Below are 19250 nucleotides of genomic sequence, written 5' to 3'. Positions count from 1 at the left end.
CGTTACTTCAACCAAAGATTGAGCGGAGCTAGAATGTCAGTGGAGTATGCATTCGGTAGATTAAAGGGTAGATGGAGGTGCCTGGCAAAACGTCTCGATGTAGACATATAAGGTCCCTACAATCATCTCTGCGTGCTGCACTCTGCATAATATATGCAAAAAACACAATGAGGCATACAGTGAGGATCCCAATGTAGCTGGACCTCCTGATGTACCAGTAGAGGCTGCTGACCTGTTGGGTGTTGCAAACACGCAACCAATAAGATTCAGGGAGGCACTGACCCAACATTTTGCTCAACAGCACTGAACTATGATGGCGCAATTGATTGTATCTAGGCTACTGTAGGCTAAATATGCAATGATGCTGGTAAACAAATGAGAATTTTATATTATACAGTTTTATATTTGAAGCATGTTAAACACAGTATATAGGAATTTTGCTAAAATTTGACTACAGCAACATTATACACATTTTGTGCATTAGTGAAAGAGCCTTAATAGTAATAATAATAATAATAATAATAATAACAATAATAGTAATGATAATGTTACGGGTCCCAGGACTGGAATCGCCGTAACAAATGATTTGTATTCGTTGTTGTTCGCCTCTCTGAAAAACACAAATGTTCCGACTGAAAGAGTTAGGACACAAACCTCCGTTTCTCTTCCCAATTATCTCTCTTTATTGTAGAATCCAGAATACATGTAGTAAACATTTAAGACTCTCCCTAATGCATGGTGTCATTGTTACATTGCCTACTGATACATTTAAACAAGACACATTGATGTTGCTTTCCATTGTAATCAATTAAATCACACCTTACACATATTCATTCTTTCACTTAGCTTACAAACTCATTCAATGATTCATTCATTGACCTCAAACATTCATTCATTCATCTTGCACAGATTCAGTCAGATTCATTACAGCGACGTAAACTAGCTTACTTTCTGTTTATAGCCGCTTTTAGTGGTTTAAAGACGCTTCTCACCACATAACACTGGACACATTTCACAGGGAATGTCAGTTAACTCAATCCTTGTCTGGTTCTAACTCACAAAATCGAAACTCCCGGCTTAACTTTAACTAGCTACATACATTTCTGCAACGAATTCGCTCATCGATCTTACAGCATTCCGTCAAAAAAGATTAATCAAAATGGTCAGATGTGCGGAGCTCAAACATTGAAAATGTTGCCGTTCAAAATACACAGTCAAACTCATAAGGCGTTCAGTTTACAAAGTGATGGTCGCCATTTTCTAATAATGCCGCCGTACGTGGCTCTACACTCTCACACTTTCATACTGTTAAGTTCCCCCTTTTTGTCCAGGGGGGTAAGGGAATGTAACAATAAATAACTGATTAAATTAAGTAAAGGAGTGTCCCAAGCACACCACCATACAACAAAAATCAACTTAAGAGGATAGCAATTGAATTATCACACTTGAGAACAGGAAGCATCAAACAAAACAAACAGAGACTTCAGGAGGGGGAAAGGCCAAAACAACAAACAAAACAGTCTAGCTACGAGGAGTGGACTCTAACTTACCTACCGTTAAAAAGAAAACAAAATTAACAACACAAACCAACCTCACTCCCTAACTAACCAAAAAAACAGGAGAAAACGGTTTCAAACAAAAAGGCACCCAACCTCCCCACAGGGCTTCCCACACTATATACAAGGCTATATACAGATATATATATATATATATACAATACAGAAAAAAAAACCACACATAGTAAACAAGAAGCAAATAAAGCAATAACAACTCATCAACCATCAAAACCAACAACCAACAACCAACACAGTCTCAGTAAAGAGAAGGAACAAAAAGGTCTCTGGTGAAGAGGACAGGCTTGTTTATATCCCCTGGCCTCTTTCCTCTCAGCCAATGGGAGTGCTGTTTGACAAATCGACCCTCCCTCGTTTCCATGGTGCTTGACGACCTGGTTAAATGGAAAGAGGGAGGAGCAGAGAGAAAGAGAGAGGACACAACAGTACACCAGTAACACATATACAACAGTAAACAAAACACAAAATAAAAACATAAATACGTCTTAGGACGTAACAATACACTCAAATCAACTCTCACTCTCACTAACTAAACTCATCACACTTATGCTTCATAACTTTCACCCTTGAGATGTAGGTTTTTGGTTGTTTTCACGGTATTCTGAGCTGAAAAACACAAATGTTTCGACTGAGAGAGTTAGGACGCGAACCACCGTTTCTCTTATCTCTGAGGAGAGGGCGGAAACCCCCGCCTGAGGAAACCTGGGCAACACCTCCTGGGTTCATTGGTTCCGCTCCTCTCTTTCGAGTGAAACTAAGGCCTAATTCTGGTGTTTTGTTGCTTATAGTTAGCAAAAAAAACAACAACTGAATGAATAAGGTACACCGACAATTTTTTATATATATATATTTTTTTTTTTTTTTTTTTTTACCTTTAAGAACACAAACGTGCTCACCTATTTTAGGGTGCACCACAATAATAAAGTGAAGTCCATAATCTTCACGCTGAATATTTACTTATTTAAACTGTATTCAATGACTGTTGTATAAACAGCCAAGTGACAGGAAGACAAGGCTAACATAACTCAAAAAAGCTCAAATGCACATGGGCCACTAACACCTTCCAGGGGAGAGGAAATCTTTAATCTTCTGGGCAAACATCTCCACTGTGGATTCCATTTTGTTTTTCCGCTTCTTGCATATTGTAGATGCACCTGGAGAAAGACAATTTCTTTACATCGTGAGCAATTTGTTCATGGATTACTTCATGACTTCAGTTTATGAATTTCTGTGCTGTGAGCACCCCTATGATTTGTTCTATTTACAGTTTTGTGTGAAAGGATGTACAATACCTTGAACGATTGAAATAACTATTTGTAAAAAGGTCATAATATTTTCTGAAGAACAATGACTGCTAAAACATTATGAAATTGTACCCGTTCCACTACGGTCCTGCTGGTGTGTGCCAGGTGTTGGTGTTGAGGCTCTTGAAGTCACCTCTTTGGTGGTCACACTGGATGAGGTGGTTTTCTCTCTAGATGAGGCAGTTGTCTCACTAGATAAGGTGGTCTCTGGTGTGTCAGGAAGCTCATCTGGTTAAAGGCAAATGTTGTCTTGTAACATAAAAAGTGACTGATATTAACTAAAGGTATTCAGTATTGCCCTCATAAGTAGGACTAACATTAGTGAACTATACAGACTATAATAACAAAAAAATGTAATATAACCTGTTGAACTGTTGTAGCATATTATTAGACTATTGTAGCGTTCACCAAATTAGAAACAAAGTCACGTCACCCAGCTAAGTAGAGGGTAGACACGTTAGGTTAGGTATGTGATGTCATCATGCTTAGTAATTATGATAGCTAGCTAGCTGGTAACATTATACCCTTGTTTCTAAACAAATAGGCTTACCTTAATATTACATGATAACATCATGTCACTTTTTCTAATCTGGCGATGGCTAAACTAAGGTTAGCCTAAATAATATGCCAGCTAATTTAGCTAATGTCAACAATAACTTTAGTCCTTCCTTACCAGTAATTTTATCACACTCCTTGTCTTCCCCGTCCATTGATGATGCTGCTTCTCGTCAGGAACTATCTAGTATCTCAGGTAGTCAGCAGCTAGGTTTGTCACCTAAAATGACTTGCATTTGTTCGTAGAGGGGTCACGTAATACGACTACTATCACTCTTGCTGTTGTGGTCTTTCACCTCCTTGTATTTTGATTTTAAGGCCTTGACCTTGCACTGACATTGTAGCCACAAGCATTTAAAGCCTTGCTCTCCCATCGCGGCTGAGATGTCTTCATAAACAGATTTGTTTTGGTACAAACCCTGTATTTTAGGCTGCACGGACTCTTCGTCCCAAAGGCTTAAAAGACAGGTAGCCTCGCCTGGTGTCCACTGGCCTGAGCCTTCATCGTCCATTTCATCAAGTTTTTTTTTTTTCCCCCCCACCGAAGATTGTCGTACTGGCAGACATCCGATTCATATTGGATTTATTTCCATACATGAATGAGGCCTGAAACGGATTTGAGAATCAGACTCCATGTGCTTTTTTCCTGTTTACATGTTCATAATACATATCCGATCTGTGCCACATGAGAGCAAAAAAATCAGAATTGGGTCACTTTTACCAGGCAGCATAAATGCAGCTTTAGTTGTACAGTTGGGCAGACAGTTACAGAGTAGCCCTGCCTGTGAAACCTCCGGTTTGTTTTCATTGTTGCATTGTTTTGTGTATGATTAAATGTCAAGAAACTTTGTCTATATTGTTCTGAAATAGTAGATTAATATGGAAAGGTGTCCTTGTAACTTATTAGTATTTTAACATGAAGGCAATATGGAAAGGGTGAAATCTAGGTTATAGTGACAGGGAAGCATAAGTAATGGCCGGGGCGTAGTGGCTTCAGTGTCCGCCTTGCATGGACTAGCCCATCGCTTGATAGCTAACACCTGCGTTAAGGGTAAAGTATCTGAGGTGAGATCGGGGACATGGTTGAGCATCCAAAGCAAAGTAAGGACATGGCAGAATCATCATTTTTTACTTAGCCAAAAAAGGAAGTCGGAAACGGTGATGTATGGAATAGTAAAATTCTGGGAAAATTTGGGGAAATTTCTGGAAGCGAATGGGTTGGACCATGCAAAAACAGATAATGTAAGGGGTGTTACCATACAACCGTGTTATGCACTTATTGGAGACATAGGTTTAGCATGCTGATAAAATTTTAGATATAAGTGAATGATTTTCTGTATTAGGTTCAGTCACTCCCTGGGACCTGACTGTTGTATTTTGCTCACTACTGAATGCAATAAACTTACACTGCATCAGACTCCTGAAGACTTTGACTGCTTTTTGAAACTTAGAATTCATTTAAAAACTCAGCATAAGAAGTATGGCATTTAGTGTAGAGAAGGGACTCAGTCATATCTGGCCCTGACCTGGGAGTCTCTCCCACAAATCCTTCATTTACAGTACTAACAACTGCAATATCTGTTACTGCAATATTATCAATTAACATCTTCGCTCATGTGCATGTATTCCCTTCTTTGGCTTACCCCTTCGACGGGACCAGTTTGGGCAAGTTCCCTCTGCCATCAGTGTACTTTTCTCATTTGTACCTTTATTACACAACATATGACTGGATGAACTAGAACACCACTATTCTGTTATGTCAATTACCACATGCCCTGTTTTGTGTGTCTTACGTTTACCTTGAAGTGTCACGCTGTCAAGTGTTGGATGATTCCGGGATCTTTGCTGCTCACATGACATCACCTCTGTGATGTCATATTACTACTTACATCATGCTCCTGCAACATGGTGCAAGAGTGTTATTCACAGGACATTCTTCTGCGTAATGCATCAAGTCCATCTCTGTCGTCACTCACTGTGGCTTTGACTCCTGTAACCTAAAACTGTGTACCCATACCATCTAACGAGTCAGCAAGGTTAAAATTGTACTTATGAAGTGACTCAAAATTCTCATAAGCAACTATGCTTGTGCCTTCATCCCAAACTAAAGACTATCACTGTTAAGTGCATGTGGGTCCACTATGGCATAGAATGCTCCCTGCTGGATAATTGCACATGTGTTATCATTGATAGTTAACAAACATGCACCAAACTGGAGGAGCGCCATCTGGACCACTTCATCAAGTGACATCAAGACATCCTGCAATGCCTGCTCATACTGATCCACCAACAATGCCAGCAATTGCTTCACCATAATTTATTTAAAAAGTTACATTGCACAGAGTATGAGTCCTTGGTAATTCTGTAATGGCAATATAACCATGTCCCGACGGATCACAAATCCTTTTGTCGTTTCTAAGGGAGCTGTACAAGTCATTGCCATAAAGCAAAACATTGTCCAGATCACATGATTTCCATGTCAAGACATTTTTCAACACACTCATCAGTACTGTTGTTAAGCTGTTGGCTACACACTACTGGTTACATTTCTTTCCAAAGCATGGGTCACCTTGAAGAAAAGAGCCTCTGATAGTGGAACTCTATGGAAATAAGTCTGCATGTTATAGCTTTGTTCATACATTTACATTCAGTTTGGTCCATGGCAGCTTGGTTCAGAGTAGTTTGGTTCAGCGTAGTTTGGTTTAGGTTGCTGTTGGAATGAACCAACAACTGAAGAGGCCCAGCTGGGCCAGCATACACTGCATCCTCTGCCTGGCAGCCAGGGAGCACTGGTAGGCCTTTGTATGCAGCATCTGAAAGACACAACATATACAAAAACACAGCTTCAAATAACTGACAATAGCCTTAAACATGCAAATGTACACATTATAAAACATTTCCTTTCATATCTGATAAAATGTCACGGTTATTTGTAAATGAGTAATCCATCCAAGAATGCACAAGACCAACATTACATGAAACTCTAATAATAAATATTGTAAATGTATATCATAATAAATGTATACTCAACTCTGTAAAAGTAAAATTCTAGCAAATAATCAAAGAGGACATTACCTGAGAGGCCAGCCTCCTTTGTGGTTTGACAACTACTTGCAATCCAATGGTTGAATTATTATCAAAAATTAATTCCTACTAATATCTATTCTTACCCATCTGGATATATACTTGTAACAAAGGACTTTGGGAGTAACACCTTCAGTTTCCAGCAGAAACCAATAGCGCAAGCAGTCGAAAGGAGAAGACTTGTGGGGAGACTGTGATTGCGCGTACACTTTCGGAGAAACTGCTGTGGTTTTAATCGCGGAGTACTGCTGTATTCTGCATTCATCAAATCTTTGAGTGCGTTCGGATACCAGTAAGTAAACTCTGCATTGGTAACATATGCGCGCATTTGAGTTGACTGTATCTGATCGTTCGGTGATCATGCCCGCCATTATGTAGTTAAGTTTGTAAGATCCTTTGTTCTCGTAATGGCAGCATGTATCGGTTTGCTTGTATGTTTGCTGTGTTTTCAGTCGTTTCAGTACGTAGTATTACCTTTTACCATGTCTTATGTCGGTAGATGTAGCGTATTGTGAGTAATACATGCATTATAAGGCGGATATTATGTTTGTCGGTATTCGCAGTAATGTATGTTCGGTTTACTCGCTATGTAGACGCCATCAGCAATCACATATTATTCTTATTAGGTTTTATTATTAATATCATTCTTGTATACCGCTAACTGATTGGTCCACTCGTTTTTTTTTAAATTATTATTCCCGTTTTTAATCGTTTTTTACCCCATTTTAATGCAATTGAGCGACATTAGGACCCAGCAGAAAAACATGACTCAGCACATTGTTTAGCTCCTGCTGTAACGATTGGTGGACACGCTAAACTCTACGCTGCTGTGATTGGTTGTTTCACCGTCAGTCAAATGATAATGCTCGGCATTCCAAACGGTTAAGGTTGGGGTTAGCGTTTGCAACTTAGCTTGCTAATTTGATCTAACCCCCTTTGTTTAACACACTTCAGCTGGAGACAGATCGAGTATTTCGACAGTTACGATTCAGCCTTATTTCATCTTGCGAATTGCACATAATCTTCAGTTTCGCATTTCAGGTGAGTCAAGTCAGTCTGTGTTAACTAACAGAAGAAATCTCACACTGCTCTTGTCGCTGAACCGCTTGTGTTGTTGACTTGCTAAACTAGTAATTCGCACTGTGTGAAAAGAGGTGTATCCGGACTGGAATACTCCTGTATATTGCCGGATACTCCACAGATAATCGGCTGTATCCGGCAGTTTGCAGCTCTGTTACACGGCATGGAATACTCCTGAATATGTACCAGGTTTGGGGGGTCTGCCTAGAGCCCTTAGTTGCCATGGTGAATAATCCCTTGGGGGTGCTTGCAAGGGAACATTTGCACTTCACACCTTGGGCCACCGGGCATCCTGCAATTGGTCAAAAGTCTTTGGATTGGTGGAGCAATGTCTTGCCCCTCCTCTAAAACCCTTCCCCATTGGTCCATTGTGGGTCCCCAGACATGATTTCATATGGTTTATATTATTAATATTATTGTTGTTGTTATTATTATTATTATTATTATTATTATTATTATTATTGGTGGTGTTGTTTTATGTTCATAGGTAGATTGTATAGATAGTCTGGCAAACAAAAATACAAAAATGAATTACTCAAATTTTATTATAAATAAAGAAAATACAGTATAATAGAAATAAGGCATATAAATTGACAATTTTATGTATATATATCAATGTACAGCATATAACAGAATAGAACACATTAGAACAGAATATACTGTAATATCATAGTATATAATATAAATGCTTTTTGGGAGCATAAATGAAACTAAATGTTGAGCATTCCCAAGAACAACCCAGCTTCCGTGGTCTCCATTGTGAATCTATCCGCACCAACTCGTGCATGGTGATTCACAACATATTTTTGGTCTTTGTCCAGTGTATTCTCTAGCACCCCACACAGTGCAGACAACTCTGTGCTAGGCGGGAGGACCCATGCTGACCTTCCATCCAAGATGGCGCCCCCTTTTCAGAAATGATATCTACTGATGTGGTCCTCCGTATGGCAGCCTCTTTCTGAGTTTAAAGAACACTAGCTCTGGCCTTGTGCAGTTGCAAAACACAGTGAAAACAGAAATTAGATCGCTGAAAACAGCAAATAGAGAAAAAGTGTAAGAACTACTGAGGAAATGATGTTTTGACTTACTCTCTTCCTTTGCCTCTCTCGAGTGGAGATCCTGCCCCCCCTTTGTTCTCTAGATTCCCTTCTTGGTTCATCCTGTAACTCTTTCGAATAGTCTCAATAGGTCTTGCAGGATGCTAGAGAGAGAAAAAAAAAGTGGAGAAGAAAGGAAGATTGATTAAACGTTTGTGTAGAATTCCAGGCACTGCTATGAAACAATTGCGACGATATAGTCTACTAACAAAACACGTTGTCTTACCTTGTCTGTGGATCATATCTGTGCGTGTTGTTTTCAGCATTATGCATTCTCCACACAGCTTCCTGTAGAAGCAAAATTAGTACAAGAGTTAAATTCAGCCACATTAAGGGATAAAGCAGATAAAGAAATGTGAACGTATCAGAATGTGCGGCAGTCAAAGACAAAAGCCAGAAGGCTACAGAAATAAACTTACCGAAACAGAGTTATTTCCTGCTCGTCTTCTTTTTTTGGGCAGACTCCTCTTGCACCTCTTTGATGGGACTCCATCCTGTCCAACCGCCGAATAACATTCTCCATGAACGTTTACTACTGTTCAGACATCTTCTTAAAAATGCATTTAATGGGGACACCAGTTTGTTTTCATTCGGACTCTGTGTGGGAAAAATTGGATATGCCCGGCGCACGAGTAGCCTCTCCACTCCTCCGCTGTCCGCTCGAACCGTTCAAAAACTCGTGTTCTTTTGCAAGCCATCTTCAAAATGCACACTATCAACAGAATACGGAGTACAACTTCTGTAATCCTTCAGTGACTTGCTTCTCCTACCCCTTCCCCAAAGCAAATAACCCCTTCCCCAAAGCAAATTTCGCGCTGTAGTTGCACACATTGCTATTGGTTACTGTCACTCTACGCCATGCACGCACAGAAAACTGATTGGACAGGACTCAACCTTAGATTCTAAGTGGGTGGTTTGAAAACAGGGTGAAACATTCCAAACAAGCAAGCGAGGAACAACAACAACAACAACAAAAACTCCCGTGCCCTGTAAACTTTAAAAAAAAACTCCTGTATCCTTTTTCCCGCATCCCTCATACTGAGATAATGTCCCGCATTTTCGCTTGTCGTTTGGTTTTTAACTGTCAAATAAAAAATATATGGATCCATTCTTTTACCCGCCCGGCACATGAGCCACTTATGCCTTTGCGGCATAGTTTCTAATCTATTTAATAGTGCTATATCAAAAGCAGTAAAAATGCAACATAGCCGAGTTTTTTTAAAAGCCTTGCTTTCACCAAATGGCTGAGAGGAGAACGTTGAGGGCGGTCCTTAAGAGGCTGTGGCGGCCGTCAATCAAACTGTGCAGCTGTGGGGCCGACGAATTTCTTTGCTACGTCGCAAAAACCAAACTTAGTAAAACTACAGATATGAAGGTAAATGCTGTCAGCCGACATCATGGTCAAAAAGAAAGGAAAAAAGTTCTTTTATCCCTTCTGACCATGCTACTCATCCAATAGAGATTTTGGCTCGACATAAAGATTTGCATTGAAATTGTTTTATTTTATGTAATATTTTATTTTGAGCCTTATTTATTCTTTTGAGCTATATGATGCCTGCTGCTTTGCTTAAGTACAGTTGCCTTTGATGGGCCTGTAATGGCCAATGCATGTTGGATGTCTATCAATACAAGTGTATACAAGTGTTTCTTATTCAGTTAGACTGATATTATATCTAAGTTTTACGTTATCTCTCAGCATTGGTAACATGTCCCACATTGTCCCACACAAACTTACTACTTGTCCCCCATTTGGTCTGTTTGCATCTGGTCACCCTATACCTTTGACCCCAAGAAAAGGACAGTTGCATAACCATCAAACATGTAATTAATGAACCTCTCATTTAGACATTTTTTTAAATTGTTTTCAGTGTGTTTTTGTATGCTCCATTTGAAGAGTCCATTGTAATTTAGCTGCACTACAGAGCAATGACATTAAAGGCTATGTAGGCCTACCACTGCTGTATTATACACCATGCAACACCTAACAAGTTTGTGTGGTTATCCAAATATAGCCTAAATATTACATATAGGCTAACTGATAGAAAGTTTCAGCGAGGAAGGGGGGCAGGCTTCTATACCCAGTCCCACCTAGACCACTGACTGTTATTAGCATTTGAAAGGCCAAGCCATCAGCTAACGACTGTGGCTACGCGGATGCCTGAAAACCTCTGTCTAACAGCTATATTCGGACATTTGCGGGAGTTTCTTTTCATTGCCGTTTTCAATCGCTTCTTTTCGCATTGAAATGAATGGGGAAAGTTTTACAGCTCTAGCACGACGAGGGTTGCACACAGCGGCAGTCAAGATTTGGATTCCATGATCTTTTGCTTGTGAAACTACTAGGTTTTATTTAGAGGTATTAATGTGATTGCTGAATGTAAGGAGTCTGACGATTGTCAGCAAAACTGGTGATCTGCTTTGTAAACAACCTGACTTAGCCAGCGCGTTGCTGTCTGTGGCTGAGAATCACTGGGTCTTTGCAAAATGTACAGAGCTTTTAATATGAATATTGCTCTGGTCCCTAAGCACTATGATTGTAGACTGCTGCTTGTTTGATTGGTCTACTTGTTTTTTAACTTCCGATTGAATCACTTATTTTTCTCGCTGCAAGTAAATGGAAGTTTCACGTAGGAGTGTACTGCCTAAGGTAGCGCAGCGGGTAATGCTGCCGCCTCACGGCAAGAAGTTTTCATGTTGGACTCTCGGCCATGTGCCCAAGTCTTTTCTATGTGGATGATGCTGCGGCACAATCACATTCGCATTTTATGGCGGAAATGCATCTCTAGCTACAGTTGTGTAAACTCTCTCCCCCTATTTCAACCTTCCTTATCTCTTTCTGTCATTCTCACTCAGCCTTTCTATCCCCATCCCCTTTGATCCCAGTTCTCTCTTTATGGCCCAGGCCTCCCTGCTTTCAGGACCAATGCAACCTGAAGCAGAAACCCCTCACTGTAACACCTAACAGACAACAGGCTCAGTGTTTTAGCGCAGCAACCCCCAGACCATTTGGTCAAATGCTAATAACATTTAATTGTGAGGGAGACTAGCTGACCTCAGGAGGCTAGTTCCTGGTGATAATGGAATTTGGACCATGCGCAGACCCCATCTACATTGCTCCACTTGGGCACAAACTATGTAAGACAGAAGAAAAATTAAACTAGCCATACGACATTATTAAATAAATATGCGTATCGAGCCATAACCATTCCTATTGTCATGAAAGCGCGGTAGGACTTAAATAACCAGGAGCCAAGTCACAAGCACCTAATTATGTGATCATCTGTGTAACTGTGCTATTTTTAATGATAAAGAAACCATATTTGGTCTTGTTCGGAAGCACAAAATATAGCAAGTAAGCTAATGTAATTTTACCATACTTTGATGGGAAAAAGTTATGTAAAATTATTTCAACCAAGCTCAAATTAATACTTTCCAAATTTCAAGGGGTGTCTGCTCCCTTCAGGCTGAGAAACCTCCAAAAGGATAGCAGCCCCCCCCCCCCCCCCCATCTGAAAATAAGATAAAATGCCAGACTCCCGGCTATCCTACAGTTCAGCTTCGCGACAGTTCAGCTTTCCGTTCCGATACGCTACAGTTTGGCTTAGCGTCAGTTGGGCTCCAGTTGTATCAGCCGTAATGTAATTCCGTCTATTCTGTCCTGCTCGTCTCCACGAAAAATCAGCCCAGGCTCACTACTACGGAAGATCTGTGACACAAAGACTTTCCCAGCACCGACATGAAGTCTCGCTCACGGTCTCCAACTGCCAACTTCAATAACTTTGGTTTCTCCTACGTGAACATGGCTGGGCCTGCTCTTCTTCCTCCTCATCCCTTTTCTCTCCTTCCCTCACAACCCTTTTGTGTGTAAGTAACTATATTAGAACATCACTCAGATTGTTCTTTTGGTTAAGCATGCCTTTTCGAGAGTAATGCCTCATACTTGTGTAGTTGTTCAATCATATTTACTTAAGATGACGAGGATATTGTTATTGTCTACCATTAATTATTTTTCTTGTGAATAGTCTTGATGCTGTTGTATGTGTGTGTAAAGCAGATGTGCCTAAATTCCACCTGATTTCCAATTTATTCAACATTAGATTCATTCTGTACCATTTGAATTTGATTGTTGTAATAAACGTGAAATTAAGGAGTCTGAAATTAAGGTGAAATTAAGGAGTTTGTTCCACAAATTAAGGGCCACTTAATTCAAATTAAGTGGTTTGGTATATTTTCAGGGGTAAATTAAGGTAAGTTTAATTACATCTTAAGTACATTGAGTTTTGTAGTGTAATGGGCGTCAATGGAGCGAAAACACTGAAAGTAAGTTAACTTAGGCTAACTTAACAACTATATTCCATGAACTTCATTTTTGATTTTTTCTGACAGATGGAGGTGTTTATGACGACATTTCCGAGAGAAATTTGGTGATCATTGTGTGGGTGAAAATTCGCAGCCTGGGTCAGATGTGACTGAGTCCCAACACCACACTGGTACCTGTCCTAAGACAAAACAATAGTAGTCTAATAGAGTCAGATGCAGTGTAAGTTTATTGTATAGTTCAAAAGGCATACAACAAACTGAGTCAGGTCCCGGGGAGTGACTGACACATTCTCACAAGGCACCGATTTTTATAAATATTCTCTCCAAAAGATACACATTACCTCATCTCTTTGTAGTGGAGTGCTTCTGCTGGCCTAGCCTCACAGATTCCCTCTCAACTCTGATTTACATTACATCATTATTGCTTATTTTCCTTTACATCTAGCATACGTTGTCACCAATATTTACTGCCCTGCTCATTAGTGGAATAAGACGTACCACGAAACCTCGAACGTTTCACCCTCTACATGCATTGTTACTGACTATAACACTCTGGCAGAGGCACCTTTCTTATCTCACATGCAGCCCCTAAAGGGCCTCACAGGCCTCTTCTTTTTGAACACAGAGATCTTGATAATTCTTGTAATACAAAAGATTGTATAGTTACAACTTTTAATATAAATGATTACATTGATTCACCCCTATAATAATGAATACATTATTGTTACATTGTTTGTCATGATTGCTATAATGATTAGGCCTATCTTAAGGGCATATTACTTCCCCAACAATTGGACGCCATTTTGGAAAATTAAGCCACGTTAAGCCTTTTCCTTATAATGGCGTCAATGGAAAAGAGAGCACTTAATGTAAGATAATGTCCATACTGATAGGATTTCAGTTTTGATTTTTGACAGGAAGTGTTTCTGACAAGAGATGTCTGAGAGAAATTTGGTGATCATTGCTTGCAGATTTAGAACATTAAGCCACATTAAGCCTTTTCATGTTGCGCGTTTTAGAATGTCCCAAGGAAAACCGATCATGCAAATGTCACCATTCAGATTTTTTTTTGCTTCCAGCAAGATGCTGCTCATACCTAGATCCGCCACTGATTAATACTTTGCGAACTTGAACATTTACTTTCAAAGAAGATAAAACCAAAAGCATGCATTCAATATGCAGACTTGCTGCTACTCACACAAAATTGCCAAAATGGTGGCTAATCAATGAATACTTGAATTAACACTGTCTACTTTAACTAACTCATCATTCAAAAAATATGTTTTGTAATACCTAGCACGCCACTTCATAGACGCAAGCCAAAAATGGCTTGCTAAGCAAGCGATCTAGTCAGCCAGCCGATATGTGAACAATGTCTATACTAGGAAGTACAACTATGGAAGTACCCGAGAGTATTAATTTCACAGCTGGGTTTAGACCGTCGTGAGACAGGTTAGTTTTACCCTACTGATGGTGCGTCATTGCAATAGCAATCCCGCTCAGTACGAGAGTAACTGCGGGTTCAGATATTTGGTGCAGCGCTTGGCTGACAAGCCAGTGGTGCGAAGTTATGATCTGAGAGCTAATGACTGAATGCCTCTAAGGCAAAATCCCCCCCCTCCGCCCAGGAGGGACACCAGTGCGGAGGGCCGTCCATGTCCGGGATGGGACCGCGGTGCTAAATCGCTCGTAGTCCACCTGATTCTGGGTCAGGGTCTCGTAAGTGGCAGAGTGGCTCTATCGCTGCGATCCATTGAACGTCAGCCCCGGACCTAAGGTTTTGTCCCCTGGCCGCCGGTCTACCAGGGCCCCCCACGGAAGGCGAGAGCTGGCGCAAAAGGCAGGCTGGTCTACCAGGGGGCCGGAGTGCCTGAAGGCCGGGGTGGGGGCAGGGGGTGTGGTGGGGGGAGGGGCTTAATAGTGGGCTCCAAGGGGGCGGCCGGAGGGCCAGGCAGCGGAGGGGGAGGGGGGGGGGGGTCCCAGGCTCAATAAGGTAGGAGGAAGGAAAGAAGGAGAATAAGAGAGACAGACAGAAAGAGGCAGAAAAGACAGAGATTCAGAAAGAAAGAAAGTAAGACAGACAGAGAGAGGAAGAAAGACAGAGATGCAGGAATAAAGAGAGAAAGACAGCAAGACAGACAGAAAGAAAGAAAGCAAGAGACAGAAAGAACCGAGGTTGCCGGGTGAGCAGAGGGCGGCCCCCCGCACTTCGAGCGAACAGAGCAGTTGGAACTTGAGACGAGCAGGGGCCTGCACAGGCAGAGACGGACCACGGAACATGTCGAGCGGGGCCCCTCTCTCCAAAAAGCGCAGGCCGGAGCCGCGGAGAAGGAGGGCCGACTCCCCCCCTCCCCGGAGGCCGAAAACCTTCGATCTGCCGGTGCTTTGATGGCTTTTTGCGATCAGTGGATTGATCGATCGACTTCTTGACTGACTTACTGACGCACTCACCGACTGACTGACCGACTGACTCACTTGACTTCTTCGGGCATTTCCTTGCTTGCGTGCGTGCGCTTGTCGGTTGATCAGTCTGTCTGTCTGATTGCTGAAGTCACGGCGAAAAGATGAAAGGGCGAGGAAGCGGCCCGCCCGCGGCTGCCGCTGAGAACAGCTAAAACCCACGGCGACCTTAGCGCCAGCGGTACGCTGACGTGCCACACCACGCACGCGGGCGGGGCAGATTTCCTCTCCGGATTCTATCCGATTCTACCGACGGATTGATTTAAAGGCGAAAGGGCGAGAAGTCTGTCCAAGTCCCCCTTGCCGCGCCTTAAGCCGCATCCATTCTGGCTGGGGATCGCGGACGAGATCCGGCGCCACCGCCCGCAACCTGTCCGCCACCGTCCGCAAGCTCTCCCGTGAGTGGCCAGAATGTGCCGAGTGTGACGGGCAGGTTTTTGGGTGGACAGCAAATCAGCAATTCAGGGTTCCAAGCAGGAAACGAGAACGAAGAAGAATAAGGAGGGGGAGGAGGGAGAAAAAGAGGGGTAAAATAAAAAACCCACTGGGGGGGAAAAAAAGATCGTCGGGGAGAGGTAAAGGCAGACAGAGGACAAATGACAAGAGGACAGCGGGCGGAAAAGGAGAGAAAGAAAGGACGGGGGAAGAAGCGCCCCGGCCGCGGGACTCATTTCCTGCTTCACGCGTGCTCCGATTGGATAAGGGGCTTTCCCAGATCCCCTGCTTTGCATTGGTTTGCTCGTACCCCCGCGACTGGCTTGCGAACTCTGCCTGAGGCAGGAGCCCGTCTCACCCGGGCGGCGCATCCCTCCTCGTCCCGCAGAGCCGCCTCCAGGGTTTCCGGCCTCAGACCGGGCGCCCGAACGCCACGGGTCGACGCAGACGCTCGGCCTTAACCTCCTCCAGGGGCACGCCGCCTCCGGCCGCGGGGCAGGCCGCGCGCGTGCGGTTCGGTTCCCGTCCCGCCCGGCGAAGCCTCCTGCGCGAAATGAGAGCGCTTTCATTTCCTGGACACGCGGGTCTTTCGACTCCGGCTCGTCTGTCGAGACGGCCGCGGGCCCCGGGAGCGAGGGACGGGGAGCGCCTCGCGCACCTCCTCCCGGCCCTCGCCCCGCCCCCGGTCCGAAGCCTCCCCGGAGGCTACCTGGTTGATCCTGCCAGTAACATATGCTTGTCTTAAAGATTAAGCCATGCAAGTCTAAGTACACACGGCGGTGACAGTGAAACTGCGAATGGCTCATTAAATCAGTTATGGTTCCTTTGAGCGATCCACCCCGGTCTTTGGATAACTGTGGCAATTCTAGAGCTAATACATGCGAACCAGCGCTGACCCCGCGAGGGGGATGCGTGCATTTATCAGATCCTAAACCCGCCCGGCCCGGCGGGGCTTCCCGCCCCCCCTGCCCGGCCCCCCTGGTGACTCTAGATAACCTCGAGCCGATCGCGTGCCCCGGCGGCGGCGACGTCTCATTCGAATGTCTGCCCTATCAACTGTCGATGGTAGTCTACGTGACTACCATGGTGACCACGGGTGACGGGGAATCAGGGTTCGATTCCGGAGAGGGAGCCTGAGAAACGGCTACCACATCCAAGGAAGGCAGCAGGCGCGCAAATTACCCACTCCCGACTCGGGGAGGTAGTGACGAAAAATACCAATGCAGGACTCCGCTGAGTTTTTCTGCAATTGGAATGGGCGCATCCTAAACCCATGGGCGTGGAGCCATTGGAGGGCAAGCCTGGTGCCAGCAGCCGTGGTAATTCCAGCTCCAATAGCGTATCTTAAAGTTGCTGCAGTTAAAAAGCTCGTAGTTGGACCTGGGGCAGTGGACCGGCAGGGCCCGCCGCGAGGCCGTGCCGGCCGGTCCCACGCCCTCGCCTCGGGCGCCCCCCGGATGTCCTTAGCTGGGTGTCCGGATGGGGGCCAGAGCCTTTACCTGGAGAAAACTAGAGTGCTCCAAGCAGGTCTCCCGCGCCGGGATACCGCAGCTGGGAATAATGGAATAGGACCCCGGTTCTATTTCGTGGGTTTCTCGGGACCGGGGCCATGATTAAGAGGGACGGCCGGGGGCATCCGTACTGCGCCGATAGAGGTGAAATTCTTGGACCGGCGCAAGACGAACGAAAGCGAAAGCATTTGCCAAGAACGTTTTCATTAATCAAGAACGAAAGTCGGAGGTTCGAAGACGATCAGATACCGTCGTAGTTCCGACCGTAAACGATGCCGAGCCGACTTGACCCGCCGGGCAGCGTGCAGGGAAACCAATGAGTCTTTGGGTTCCGGGGGGAGTATGGTTGCAAAGCTGAAACTTAAAGGAATTGACGGAAGGGCACCACAAGGAGTGGGGCCTGCGGCTTAATTTGACTCAACGCGGGAAAGCTTACCCGGCCCGGACACGGAAAGGATTGACAGAACGAGCGCTCTTTCTCGATTCCGTGGGTGGTGGTGCATGGCCGTTCTTAGTTGGTGGAGCGATTTGTCTGGTTAATTCCGATAACGAACGAGACCCCGACCGCCGGTTAGTTGCGCGGCCCCGCGCGGCCGGCGCTAACTTCACGGCGGGACAAGTGGCGGAGCAGCCACGCGAGATGGAGCGATAACAGGTCTGTGATGCCCTTAGATGTCCGGGGCCGCACGCATGCCACAATAGACGGGCCAGCGGGTGTGGCCTCTGCGCCGAGATGCGCGGGCAATCCTCTGAAACCCGTTCGTAGCTTGGGATCGGGGGTTGGAACCTCCCCCGTGAACGAGTAATTCCCAGTAAGCGCGAGTCATAACCTCGCGTCGACTAAGTCCCTGCCCTTTGTACACACCGCCCGTTGCTACTACCGATTGGATGGTTTAGTGAGGTCCTTGGATCGGCCTCCTCCGGGGCTCCTCGCGGGCCCCGCTCGAGCTGCCGAGAAGACGAACGAACGTGACTATCTAGAGGAAGTAAAAGTCGTAACAAGGTTTCCGTAGGTGAACCTGCGGATGGATCATTAGCGAGTCGCCTAGCCGGGCCCCCGGGGTGGGTGGGGCGGCAGAGGCCGGGGAGAGCGGCACACCGCCTCCTTCCCTCGCCACACACCCCCCCCCCCCCCCTTCCTCAATCCCTCCCGCAGGGACAGGAACCTTACCTCCACTCACCGCGCGGGTGCCTGCTCCCGGCGGACGAGCCGCCGGGCCGGCTCAAAGACCCCGGTTGCGCCCGCCTGCGGAGCGGCCGGGGCGCCCGCGCCGCGGTCCGCCGCCGCCGGGCTCCTCTCCCCGGGAGGGTCGCTTTGCCTTTCCTGCGGCCGCGGAGCGCCGGCCGCGAAACCGCCGTGTGCCCCGACGGCGGCACGTCCCGCCGCGGCACAGATGAGACGCAGAGAGAGCACATTGAGGCGAGCAAAAAGGAACGACTCTTAGTGGTGGATCTCTTGGCTCGTGCGTCGATGAAGAACGCTGCTAGATGCGTTAATTGATGGAAATCGCAATCCATTGATCATCGACCCTTCGGACGCACATTGCGGCCCGGGGAAACTCCCTGGGCCACGCCTGCCTGAGGGCCGCGATCCCGTCTGTCGGCACCCCCCACCCCCGGGGGGAACGCGCCTGGAGGAATGTCGCAGGCTACGGCCTTCGTCCTCCCAAACCCAGACGTGGAGGGGCCACCCGACTGCAGGGCTCGGCTCGCCTGCCGGCGGAAGACAGCAGGCCGGACCGCGTCGGGCCGTCTGGGGCCCTCCCCGCCGGAGCCTGCCAGCCCCCCCCCCCACCCTTTGCGGGGGAGGAGCGCGGCGCGAACCCCCCC

The 19250-nt window shown here is 45.3% G+C and overlaps 1 non-coding gene across 1 annotated transcript; it reads left to right on the top strand.

The window, feature by feature from the left end:
• Window positions 1-18856: 18856 nt before the first annotated feature.
• LOC115819877 (5.8S ribosomal RNA) lies at window positions 18857-19008 on the top strand. The gene has a single exon (XR_004025551.1). It is a non-coding gene; the product is annotated as a 5.8S ribosomal RNA (ribosomal RNA).
• Window positions 19009-19250: the final 242 nt, after the last annotated feature.

Source organism: Chanos chanos, chromosome 8, assembly GCF_902362185.1.
Source record: "Chanos chanos chromosome 8, fChaCha1.1, whole genome shotgun sequence".
NCBI classification, from domain to species: Eukaryota; Metazoa; Chordata; class Actinopteri; order Gonorynchiformes; family Chanidae; genus Chanos; species Chanos chanos.
Note: the sequence above shows the minus strand (reverse complement) of the source record. Positions and strands in the feature narration are given on the sequence as shown.